Raw genomic sequence first — 12,720 nt, 5'->3', positions numbered from 1 at the left:
CGGTATCGCAAAATTCATCAACAGTGTAACAAAGCTACCCTTACGGGTACAGTAGTGTTGTGATCACGGCACTGGACTAGCAACCCAGAGGTCACGATTTCAAATCCCAATAAACCTAATTTGTGGTTCGTCACTCTATAGTTCAATGCGCTGATCGGTAAAACAAAAAGAACATGCATTTATATAGCACCTTTCACAATCTCAGGACTTCCCAAAGGGCCTTACAGCGAATTAAGTACTTTTCAAAGTGTAGCCACTATTGTAATGTAGGGAAATGCGGCATCCAATTTGCACACAGCAAGCTCCCACATACAGCAATGAGATAAATGACCAGATAATCTGTTTTAATGATGATGGTTATGGGATAAATATTGGCCCCTTGCACTTCTTCGAAATGTGCCCTGGAATCTTTTACATCCACCCAAAGGCCCCGGTTTAACGTCTCATCCAAGGGGCCGGCCCCGCCGACAGGGCCGCGCTCCCTCGGGGCCGGCCCCGCCGACAGGGCCGCGCTCCCTCGGGGCCGGCCCCGCCGACAGGGCCGCGCTCCCTCGGGGCCGGCCCCGCCGACAGGGCCGCGCTCCCTCGGGGCCGGCCCCGCCGACAGGGCCGCGCTCCCTCGGGGCCGGCCCCGCCGACAGGGCCGCGCTCCCTCGGGGCCGGCCCCGCCGACAGGGCCGCGCTCCCTCGGGGCCGGCCCCGCCGACAGGGCCGCGCTCCCTCGGGGCCGGCCCCGCCGACAGGGCCGCGCTCCCTCGGGGCCGGCCCCGCCGACAGGGCCGCGCTCCCTCGGGGCCGGCCCCGCCGACAGGGCCGCGCTCCCTCGGGGCCGGCCCCGCCGACAGGGCCGCGCTCCCTGGGGGCCGGCCCCGCCGACAGGGCCGCGCTCCCTCGGGGCCGGCCCCGCCGACAGGGCCGCGCTCCCTCGGAACTGCACCGGGAGTGCCAGTCTAGATTTTGTACTCATGTCTCTGGAGTGGGACTTTAACACGCAACCTTCTGGCTCAGAGGTAAGACAGCTCCCAACTGAGCCACAGCTGTGAAAAGGCAATGAAATTATGCATAAACGGAAATCTGCTGCTGACCCTCCCGACATAAATCTAGATTTTAGAAAATGCTCATGTTTCACCTAAAAAAAACACATTGCAACCCCTAAAAAGAAAGTTAAAACATACATTTTCACAACCTAGTACACACAAATATATCAGACATGTTTGGCAACAAAATAAGTGTGTGCATTGTTAATTACAATCATTATCTAGGGCACAGAATCAAACAAAGCCTGTGAATTGGTACAAAATGCAATGAGAATAAGACTGGAGAAAATCTCTGAAAAGAGCAATTTAATGACTTCTTTGTATCAGGTCCTTCTTGGTGCTGTTAAAGAAAAATCAACTCCTACTTTTGTAATAGTACAGATCTCAATAAATATCCTCCTCAAGCACAGGAATTTTCCAGGTTGTTCAGGGAGTGTTTGAACCTGCATTTCAGGACACTAAAATACTGGAACAGTTTTCTGAACCATACATCTAATTTCTTCAGATTCAGAAAGATTACTTAAAAATCTCTCTCTGTAACCTCCTCCAGCCCCTACAACCCGTCGAGATCTCTGCACCCCTCCTGGCAAATTGGATGCAAAATTGGCTCAGTAACAGGAAACAAAGGGTAAAAGTCGATGGATATCTTTGCGAATGGGAATCCGTTTCCAGTGGTGTGCCACAGGGCTCAGTGTTGGGTCCCTTGTTGTTTGTGGTATATATATTAATGATTTGGACTTGAATGTAGGGGGCATGATTGGTAAATTTGCAGACGACACAAAAATTGGCCGTGTAGTTGACAGTGAAGAGGATAGCTGTAGACGCCAAGAAGATATCAATGGGTTGGCGGAGTGGGCGGAAAAGTGGCAAACGGAGTTCAACCCGGAGAAGTGTGAGGTAATGCACGTAGGAAGGGCAAGCAGTAAAAGGGAATCCACATTAAACGGGAATATATTGAGAGGGGTAGAGGAAATGAGAGACCTTGGAGTGCATGTGCACAGGTCCCTGAAGGTGGCAGCATAGGTAGATAAGGTTGTGTAGAAGGCATACGGAATGCTCTCCGTTATTAGCCGAGGTATAGAATACAAAAGCAGGGACGTAATGATGGAACTGTATAAAACGCTGGTAAGGCCACAGCTGGAGTATTGTGCGCAGTTCTGGTCACCACATTACAGGAAGGATGTAATTGCTCTGGAGAGAGTGCAGAGAAGATTTACAAGAATGTTGCCAGGGCTTGAAAATTGCAGCTACAAGGAGAGATTGGACAGGCTGGGGTTGTTTTCCTTGGAGCAGAGGAGGCTGAGGGGAGACTTGATTGAGGTGTACAAAATTATGAGGGGCCCAGATAGAGTAGACAGGAAGTACCTGTTTTCCCAAGCGGAGAGTTCAAAAACTAGAGGACATGGATTTAAGCTGATTGGCGGAAGGATTAGAGGGGACATGAGGAAAAACTTTTTTAACCAGAGGGTGGTGGGTGTATGGAATTCGCTGCCCGAATTGGTGGTAGAGGCAGGGACCCTCAACTCTTTTAAAAAAGTACCTAGATCCTGCACCTAAAGTGCTGTAAGCTGTAGGGCTACGGACCAGGTGCTGGAAGGTGGGATTAGAACGGGCACCTGGTTGTTCTTCGAGCCGGCGCGGACACGATGGGCCGGATGGCCCCTTTCTGTGTTGTATCTTTTCTATGGTTCCTCCAATTCCGGCCTCTTGCACATCCCCAGTTTCCTTCACTCCACCATTGGCGGCCGTTCCTTCAGCTGCCTAGGCCCTAAGTTCAGGAGTTCCCTCCCGAAAACTCCGTCTCCACCTCTCTCTCTCTCCTCTAAGACGCTCTTTAAAACCTACCTCTTTGACCGAGCTTTGGCTCGGTGTCAGATTTTGTCTGATTTACGCTCCTGTGAAGCGTTAAAGACACTGTATAAATGCAGGTTGCTGTTAAAAAGAATAATCAAAGAAAGGTTTGCCAAGTAAACTGCCGACGCATCGTCAATAGGGAGTTGATGAATACAAGATTCTTAAAATCATGTTAGCGATACGGATACACGCGCACAAAGGCAATGGAGCTGAGAAAGGCTTAATAAACTCGCTCGACAGAGCCACTTAGCGGCCAGAGCCTGCAACTAATTTGTGACAGGTGACAGATACAAAATCAAATAGGAAGTGTTGACAATGTTTTACAATGATGAGCGTAGATAGAAAAGTGTGAATAAAAATTCTAACAGCTTTACAGACGGGAAACATTGAAACATACAAAATTCTTACAGGCCTCGACAGGGTAGATGCAGGGAGGATGTTTCCCCTGTCTGGGGAGTCTAGAACCAGGGGTCACAGTCTCAGGGTAAGGGGTCGGCCATTTAGGACTGAGATGAGGAGCAATTGGTGGTGAATCTTTGGATTTCTCTGCCCCAAAGGGCTGTGGAGGCTCAGTCATTGAGTACATTCAAAACAGAGATCGATAGATTTCTAGATATTAAAGGCATCGAGGGATATGGGGATGGTGCAGGAAAATGGCGTTGAGGTAGATTAGCAGCCATGATCTTGTTGAATGGCGGAGCTGGCTCGAGGGGCCAGATGGCCGACTCCTGCTCCTATTTCTTATGTTCTTATGAAAAGGCATCCAAGCCAAAAAAAAATTATGCCCTTGCCCTTTACCATCCTTGCCAACTATTTTCCTTCTTTCAAAACCTTCCTAAAAAGTCTTCTACCATGCCTTCACCTCCTATACTGTACCACACAAAAAAAAATCTCTCTCCCCTTCCCTTCTGTTAAATATCCACCATTTCTCCTGCACCTTGCAAAGTGCTTCAAGACTTCTCCCTCGGTGCGGTGCAGGAACGAACGCTGTTCTTGTAAAGAGGTTAGCATTCACTTTTACACATACAGCTAATGTGAGAACTGTTTTAAAAAAAAATTAACAGAAATATTTTCGGTTGTACATAAATGTTTTCAGAGTGTCAATTTTTAATTTTACAAGCAGTAGCATCAACATGCATATGAGTACACTACTCTCCACGATGAGAACTTAAAAGATAGAGCTGTATCTGTTCCTCGATTTTAAAATTCTCATTCTGGTGCTCAAACCCCTCCATGGCCTCGCCGACCCACCCCCCTCCCCATCTCTGTCGCCTCTTCCAGCCCTACAATCCTCCCAACAACCCTGCAAATTTCTCCCCATCATCAAGTGTTTATCAAATTCCTCTTTGAAAGTTACTATTGAATCTGCTTCCACCGCGCTTTCAGGCAGCCCATTCCAGATTGTGTCAACTCGCTGAGAAAAGTGGAGAGAATTCCATCACACTCCTGACTTGTGCCTTGTAGATGGTGGAAAGGCTTTGAGGAGTCAGGAGGTGAGCCACTCGCCGCAGAATACCCAGCCTCTGACCTGCTCTTGGAGCCACAGTATTTATGTGGCTGGTCCAGTTAAGTTTCTGGTCAATGGTGACCCCCAGGATGTTGATGGTGGGGGATTTGGCGATGGTAATGCCGTTGAATGTCATGGGGAGGTGGTTGGACTCTCTTGTTGGAGATGGTCATTGCCTGGCACTTGTCTGGTGCGAATGTTACTTGCGACTTATCAGCCCAAGCCTGGGTGTTGTCCAGTTCTTGTTGCATGTGGGCACCGACTGCTTCATTATCTGAGGGGTTGCGAATGGAACTGAACACTGTGCAATCATCAGCGAACATCCCCATTTCTGACCTTATGATGGAGGGAAGGTCATTGATGAAGCAGCTGAAGATGGTTGGGCCGAGGACACCGCCCTGAGGAACTCCTGCAGCAATGTCCTGGGTCTGAGATGATTGGCCTCCAACAACCACTATCATCTTCCTTTGTGCTAGGTATGGCTCCAGCCACTGGAGAGCTTTCCCCCTGAATCCCATTGACTTCAATTTTACTAGGGCTCCTTGATGCCACACTCGGTCAAATGCTGCCTTGATGTCAAGGGCGGTCACACCTCACCTCTGGGATTCAGCTCTTTTGTCCATGTTTGGACCAAGGCTGTAATGAGGTCTGGAGCCGAGTGGTCCTGACGGAATCCAAACTGAGCATCAGTGAGCAAGTTATTGGTGAGTAAGTGCCGCTTGATAGCACGGACGGTGTTGTCGACAATCACTTTGCAGATGATTGAGATTAGACTGATGGGGTGGTAAATGGCCGGATTGGATTTGTCCTGCTTTTTGTGAACAGGACATACCTGGGCAATTTTCCACATTGTCGGGTAGATGCCAGTTTTGTAGCTGTACTGGAACAGCTTGGCTAGAGGCGCAGCTAGTTCTGGAGCACAAGTCTTCAGTACTACAGCCGGGATGCTGTCGGGGCCCATGGCCTTTACTGTATCCAGTGCACTCAGCCATTTCTTGATATCACGGAGTGAATCGAATTGGCTGAAGACTGGCTTCTGTGATGGTGGGGATCTCAGGAGGAGGCACAGATGGATCATCCACTCGGCACATCAGGCTGAAGATGGTTGCAAACGCTTCAGCCTTGTCTTTTGCACTGAGTCTCCTTCTCCCATTAGTTGTTTAATTGTCCACCACCATTCATGACTGGAAGTGGCAGGACTGCAGAGCTTTGATCTGATCCGTTGGTTGTGGAATCGCTTAGCTCTGTCTATAGCATGTTGCTTCCACTGTTTAGCATGCACATAGTCCTGTGCTGTAGCTTCACCAGGTTGACACCTCATTTTTAGGTGCACCTGGTGCTGCTCCTGGCATGCTCTTCTACACTCCTCACTGAACCAGGGCTGATCCCCTGGCTTATTGGTAATGGTAGAGTGAGGGATATGCCGGGCTATGAGGTTACAGATTGTGGTGGAATACAATTCTGCTGCTGATGGCGGCCCACAGTGCCTCACTGCCCATTTTGAGTTGCAAGATCTGTTCTGAATCTATCCCACTTAGCCCGCTGGTAGTGTCACACAACACGATGGACCGTGTCCTCAGTGTGAAGACGGGACTTGGTCTCCACAAGGACTGGTCACTCCTACCAATACTGTCATGGACAGATGCATCTGTGACAGGTAGATTGGTGAGGACAAGGTCAAGTAGGTTTTTCCCTCGTGTTGGTTCTCTCATCACCTGCCGCAGGCCCATTCTGGCAGCCATGCCCTTCAGGACTCGGCCAGTTCAGTCAGTAGTGGTGCCACCGGGCCACTCTTGGAGATGGACATTGAAGTCCCCCACCCAGAGTACATTCAGCGCCGCATCGGTCGGCTCTGCCTCCATCAGTCAGATTGAGTACTTCATACACTCTCAGCCTATGAAGGCACTGAGAAACTCATAAGGTCAAAAACAGGAAGACAATTTTAAGCGAAAGGGCAAACTGCACACACGCTTTAAGTGCCTGGCATCAACCCAGGGCCAGCCTGGAGACTCGAGGAATTGAAGATTAATCTCCAAGACACAGCCATGAGCAATACTTGGGAGAAAAATCATAGAGGCATTAAAAAAGTATGTATTTTTTCATTTTCTTTGAACAGTTCTGTTTATTAGTTATAAAAATATTGGAGATGGGGGGGCGGAATGGCTGTTTGACTGACAAAGTTTATCCACTTGGGTAATGAAGTGTCTTTTCGTTTTCCAATTAGCCGTGAGAAGGCGGAGCGTCGCGAGGATGCACAATGGCGGGAGAGTAGGGGCGGGGTGGTTGGAGGCAGAAGGTCATGTGATGAAACCTCCAGAAATACATCCAACCAGAATTGGCAACCCAATGTCAACACTCTCGATCGACATGAAAACCATTACACAGGTTCGTCCGTGTAGAAGTTACCAATGACCAGAACTGAGAGGTTATACCTATCAGGAAAGGCTGAACAGGCTGGGGCTCTTTTCTCTAGGAAACAGAAGACTGAGGGGTGACCTGATAGAGGTCTTTAAAATTATGACGGGGTTCGATAGGGTAGAGGTAGAGAGTTGTCTCCACTTGTTGGGGCCATAAATATAAGATAGTCACTAATAAATCCAATAGGGAATTCAGGAGAAACTTCTTCACCCAGCGAGTGGTGAGAATGTGGAACTCACTACCACAAGCACCATCGACAAGGCACAAGTCAGGAGGGTGATGGAATACTCTCCACTTGCCTGGATGAGTGCAGCTCCAACAACACTCAAGAAGCTCGACACCATCCAAGATAAAGCAGCCCGCTTGATTGGCACCCCATCCACCACCCTAAACATTCACTCCCTTCACCACCGGCGCACAGTGGCTGCAGTGTGTACCATCCACAGGATGCACTGCAGCAACTCGCCAAGGCTTCTTCGACAGCACCTCCCAAACCCGCGACCTCTACCACCTAGAAGGACAAGAGCAGCAGGCACATGGGAACAGCACCACCTGCACGTTCCCCTCCAAGTCACACACCATCCCGACTTGGAAATATATCGGCCGTTCCTTCATTGTCGCTGGGTCAAAATCCTGGAACTCCCTTCCTAACAGCACTGTGGAAGAACCTTCACCACACGGACTGCAACGGTTCAAGAAGGCGGCTCACCACCACCTTCTCAAGGGCAATTAGGGATGGGCAATAAATGCTGGCCTCGCCAGCGACGCCCACATCCCATGAACGAATAATAAAAAAAAAAATAGCGTAGACGGATTTAAGGGGAAGCTGGATAAACACACGAGGGAGAAAGGAATAGAAGGGATATGCTAGTAGGGTGAGATGAAGAGGGGAGGGAGGAGGCTCGTGTGGAGTATAAACACCGGCATAGACCAGTCGAGCCGAATGGCCTTTTTTTGTGCTGTAAATTCTATGTAATTCTATGTTCTGAGCTCTGAACTTTAAAGAGACTAAATCCCAGTCTGGAGTCCAATAGCGCACAGAACAGTTGTACTTAACTAGGATTTCAGTGAGAGACTTAATTATTTAGTGCCTAATGTTGCTCAGACAGACTCCCTTCAAAACCCAGTTCCTCCCAGGTCGACTAGTCCACTGAAGTTATAATAACTTGGAACAGATTATATAAATACAACTTGTTCACAAGACACAGGATATAGAGTTAAGCTTGGTGGATGACAATTAAAAATTGCATGAGGGGGAAAAAAAAAGATAAAATCTCCTTAAAATTTACTTTTAATCCTTGTTATTGGCCTATTATTTAGCACTACCAGAACTGCACTCAGGATCAAAAAAAGTTACCACAGACTGACCAACCAGAGAGGAGAGAGAAAAAAAAATAAATCAGGAGTCACCAACTGAAGTATCATAAGAACACGAGAAAGCAGGAACATAACAGGAGGAGGCCATCAGCCCCTCGAGCCAGTTACGCAGGAACAGGAGGAGGCCATCAGCCCCTCGAGCCTGTTACACAGGAACAGGAGGAGGCCATTCAGTCCCTTGAGCCTATTATGCAGGAACAGGAGGAGGCCATTCAGTTCCTTGAGCCTATTCCACCATTCAATCAGATCATGGCTGATGTGAGTCTTAACTCCATTTGCCTGCCTTGGTTCCATATCCCTTAATATCCTTGCCAAACAAAAATCTATCGATCTGGTTTGAAATTTTCAATTGACCCCCCCCAGCCTCAACAGCTTTTTGGGGGAAGAGTGTTCCAGATTTCCACTCCCCTTTGTGTGAAGAAGTGTCTCCTGACATCACCCCTCAACGGCCGAGCTCTAATTTTAAGGTTATGCCCCCTTGTTATGGATTCCCCCACCAGGGGAAATAGTTTCTCTCCATCTACCCTATTGAATCCTTTAATCATCTTAAACACCTCGATTAGATCACCCCTTAATCTTCTATACTCAAGGGAATACAAGCCTAGTCCATGCAAGAAGTACGCTCAGCACCACCTTCTCGAGGGCAATAAATGCCGGCCTGACTAGCGACGCCCACATCCCAAGAATGAATAAAAAGTGATTCCTCCTAGCCACAAAAAGATTTAAAAACCCAATAAAATTACACTCTCAGAAGTCAAACTTACTAAAATATGTCTTCCACAACTCCCTCTACTCAAGCACCTAAACACCATAAAAGCCCTAAATTTATAAAAGGGAGCAATTTATTAACCGGGGCCGTGCAACAATGCAGAAAGTAGCTCCAGAAGTTCCTATCCTCACAAGGATTTTAGTGAGGCCTTGGGTCTGCAGCTTCTGGGCCTCTTGGTCTCATTTCAGAACCGAGTGATTTAAGTGCTTCTCAGGAAACTACTTTCTTAAAAAAAAAACGTTGGCTGCAGGTCTTCATGGAGGCAGCTTTGGCAGTCGTGCTGGAGTGTGGGAGGCTAATGCTTAAAGCAGATGTGCTGTGTTGCAACCAGCTCCTCCTCCTCCGCCTTTTTCTCCTGCATACACATATGGTCACTCTCTTTAAATTGGCGTCGGGCAAAGCATTATTATTTTTGACACTTAGACAACACGAGGTACAAACTCAAGATATAATCGTACACTCAAATCGCACTTCATCCCACAACCGCACTGCAATGCTGGCGTAGCTCAGGAGGCGCGCGCACACACTTAGTGCACGGCGTTCCTTGTATCAGAGGCCTTTTCAGCGTAGCATACAGCACAGGAGGCGGCCATGTGGCCCATCATGCATATGCCGGCTCTTTAAAAGAGCGATCCAATTAGTCCCACTCTGCCCCCTGCTCTTTTTCCCCCCCCACCCCCCCTACATAGCCCTGCAATTTTATCCTTTTCAAGTATCGATCAGAACATAAGAAATAGGAGCAGGAGCAGGACATACGGCCCCTCGAGCCTGCTCCGCCATTCAATAAGATCACGGCTGGTCTTCAACCTCAACTCCACTTTCCCGCCCGATACCCAGGTCCCTTGATTCCTTTAGTGTCCAAAAATCTATCGATCTCAGCCTTGAATATACTCAACGGCAGAGCATTCACAGCCCTGTGGATTACAATGATTCACAACAGTGTGAAGAAATTCCTCCCCATCTCAGTCCTAAATGGCCGACCCCTTATCCTGAGACGATGCCCCCGAGTTCCAGACTCTCCAGCCAGGGGAAACAGCCTCGCAGCATCTACCCTGTCAAGCCCCTTAAGAATTTTATACGTTTTATACATTTCAACCTCTCATTCTTCTGAACTCCAGACAGTACAGGCCCATTCTACTCAATCTCTCCTCATAGGACAACCCTCTCATCCCAGGAATCAATCTAGTGAACCTTCGTTGCACCGCCTCTAAGGGAAGCATATCCTTGCTTTGGTAAGGAGACCAAATCTGTACACAGTATTCCAGGTAAGGTCTCAACAAAGCCCTGTACAACTGTAGCAAGACTTCCTTACTCTTGTACTCCAATCCCCTTCAATAAAGGCCATCATACCGTTCGTCTTACTAATTGCTTGCTGTACCTGCAGGTTATCTTTCTGTGTTTCGTGAACAAGGCCACCCAAATCTCTCTGAACACCAACATTTAGCTGATTCTCACCATATAAAAAATATTCTGTTTTTCTATTCTTCCTATCAAAGTGAATAACCTCACATTTCCCCACAATATATTCCATCTGCCTGCCACCTTCTTGCCCACTCACTTAACCTGTCTATATCCCTTTGCAGACTCTGTGTCCTGCTCACAGCTTACTTTCCTACCTAGCTTTGTATCATCAGAAAACTTGGATACACTACATCAAAAGCAAAATACTGCCAATGCTGGAAGTCTGAAATAAAAACAGAAAATGCTGGAGAAGCTCAGCAAGTGAGGCAGCTTCTATGGAGAAAGAAACCGAGTTAACGTTTCAGGTCGAAGACCTTTCGTCAGAACTGGAAGATGTTGAAGAGCTAAAGTTTTTAAGCAAGTACAGAGCCAGGGAAAGGCAGGGGGAGGGGAGGAAAGAACAAAAGGGAAGGTCTGTGACAGAGAGAGGAGGAGGCTCCGTGAACATCCCCATCCTCATTGATGGCAGAGTCCAGCACATTGAGTGCAAAAGACCAGGCTAAAGCGTTTGCAACCATCTTCAGCCAGAAATGCTGAGTGCATGCTCCATCTCAGCCTCCTCCCGATATCCCCACTATCACAGGAGCAGTCTTCAGCCAATTCGATTCACTCCACGTGATTTCAAGAAACGGCTGAGTGCACTGAATACAGCAAAGGCCATGGCCTCTGACAACATCCCGGCTGTAGTGCTGAAGGCTTGTGCTCCAGAACTAGCTGCGCCTCTAGCCAAGCTGTTCCAGTACAGCTACAACACTGGCATCTACCCGACAATGTGGAAAATTGCCCAGGTATGTCCTGTTCACAAAAAGCAGGACAAATCCAATCTGGCCAATTACCACCCCATCAGTCTACTCTCGATCATCAGCAAAGTGATGGAAGGTGTCGTCGACAGTGCTATCAAGCGGCACTTACTCACCAAAATCCTGCTCACCGATGCTCAGTTTGGGTTCCGCCAGGACCGCTCAGCTCCAGACTTCATTACAGCCTTGGTCCAAACATGGACAAAAGAGCTGAATTCCAAAGGTGAGAGTGACTGCCCTTGACATCAAGGCAGCATTTGACATCAAGGAGCCCTGGTAAAATTGAAGTCAATGGGATTCAGAGGGAAAACTCTCCAGTGGCTGGAGTCATACCTAGCACAAAGATGGTAGTGGTTGTTGAAGACCAATCATCTCAGCCCCAGGACATTGCTGCAGGAGTTCCTCAAGGCAGTGTCCTCGGCCCAACCATCTTCAGCTGCTTCATCAATAACCTACCCTCCATCATAAGGTCAAAAATGGGGATGTTCGCTGATGATTGCAGTGTTCAGCTCCATTTGCAACCCCTCAGATAATGAAGCAGTCCGTGCCTGCATACAGCAAGACCTGGACAACATCCAGGCATGGGCTGATAAGTGGCAAGTAACATTCACACCAGACAAGTGCCAGGCAATGACCATCTCCAACAAGAGAGTGTAACCACCTCCCCTTGTCATTCAACGGCGTTTGCATTGCCGAATCCCCCATCAACAACATCCTGGGGGTCACCATTGACCAGAAACTTAACTGGATGAGTGCAGCTCCAACAATACTCAAGAAGCTCAACACCATCCAGGACCAGCCACAAATACTGTGGCTACAAGAGCAGGTCAGAGGCTCGGTATTCTGTGGCGAGGGACTCAACTCATCTGACTCCCCAAAGCCTTTCCACCATCTACAAGGTACAAGTCAGGAGTGTGATGTAATACTCTCCACTTGCCTGGATGAGTGCAGCTCCAACACTCAAGAAGCTCAAACCATCCAGGACAAAGCAGCCCGCTTGATTGGCACCCCATCCACCACCCGAAACATTCACTCCCTTCACCACAGGCGCACTGTAGCTGCAGTGTGTACCATCTACAGGATGCACTGCAGCACTCGCCAAGGCTTCTTCGACAGCACCTTCCAAACCCGCGACCCCTACCACCTAGAAGGACAAGGGCAGCGGGCACATGGGAACAACACCACCTGCACGTTCCCCTCCAAGTCACACACCATCCCGACTTGGAAATATATCACCGTTCCTTCATAGTCGCTAGCTCAAAATCCTGGAACTCCCTACCCAACAGCACTGTGGGAGAACCTTCACCACACGGACTGCAGCGGTTCAAGAAGGCGGCTCACCACCACCTTCTCAAGGGCAATTAGGGATGGGCAATAAATACTGGCCTTGCCAGCGATGCCCACATCCCATGAACGAATTAAAAAAAGATAGGGTGGAGGGCAAAAGTGATTAAATGACAAAAGGGATGATGGTGCAAGGCAAGGAGGATGGTAATG

The 12,720-nt window shown here is 48.6% G+C and overlaps 1 protein-coding gene across 1 annotated transcript in view; it reads right to left on the bottom strand.

Moving 5' to 3' along the window:
• Positions 1-12,720, bottom strand: part of LOC137306881 (low-density lipoprotein receptor-related protein 1-like) — a 106,080-nt gene that overhangs the window by 36,603 nt on the left and 56,757 nt on the right. The window lies entirely within an intron of this gene.

The sequence above is a fragment of the Heptranchias perlo genome, chromosome X, assembly GCF_035084215.1.
Source record: "Heptranchias perlo isolate sHepPer1 chromosome X, sHepPer1.hap1, whole genome shotgun sequence".
Taxonomy (NCBI): domain Eukaryota; kingdom Metazoa; phylum Chordata; class Chondrichthyes; order Hexanchiformes; family Hexanchidae; genus Heptranchias; species Heptranchias perlo.
The sequence above is the reverse complement of the archived record's forward strand: the minus strand, read 5'-3'. Positions and strand labels throughout refer to the sequence as shown.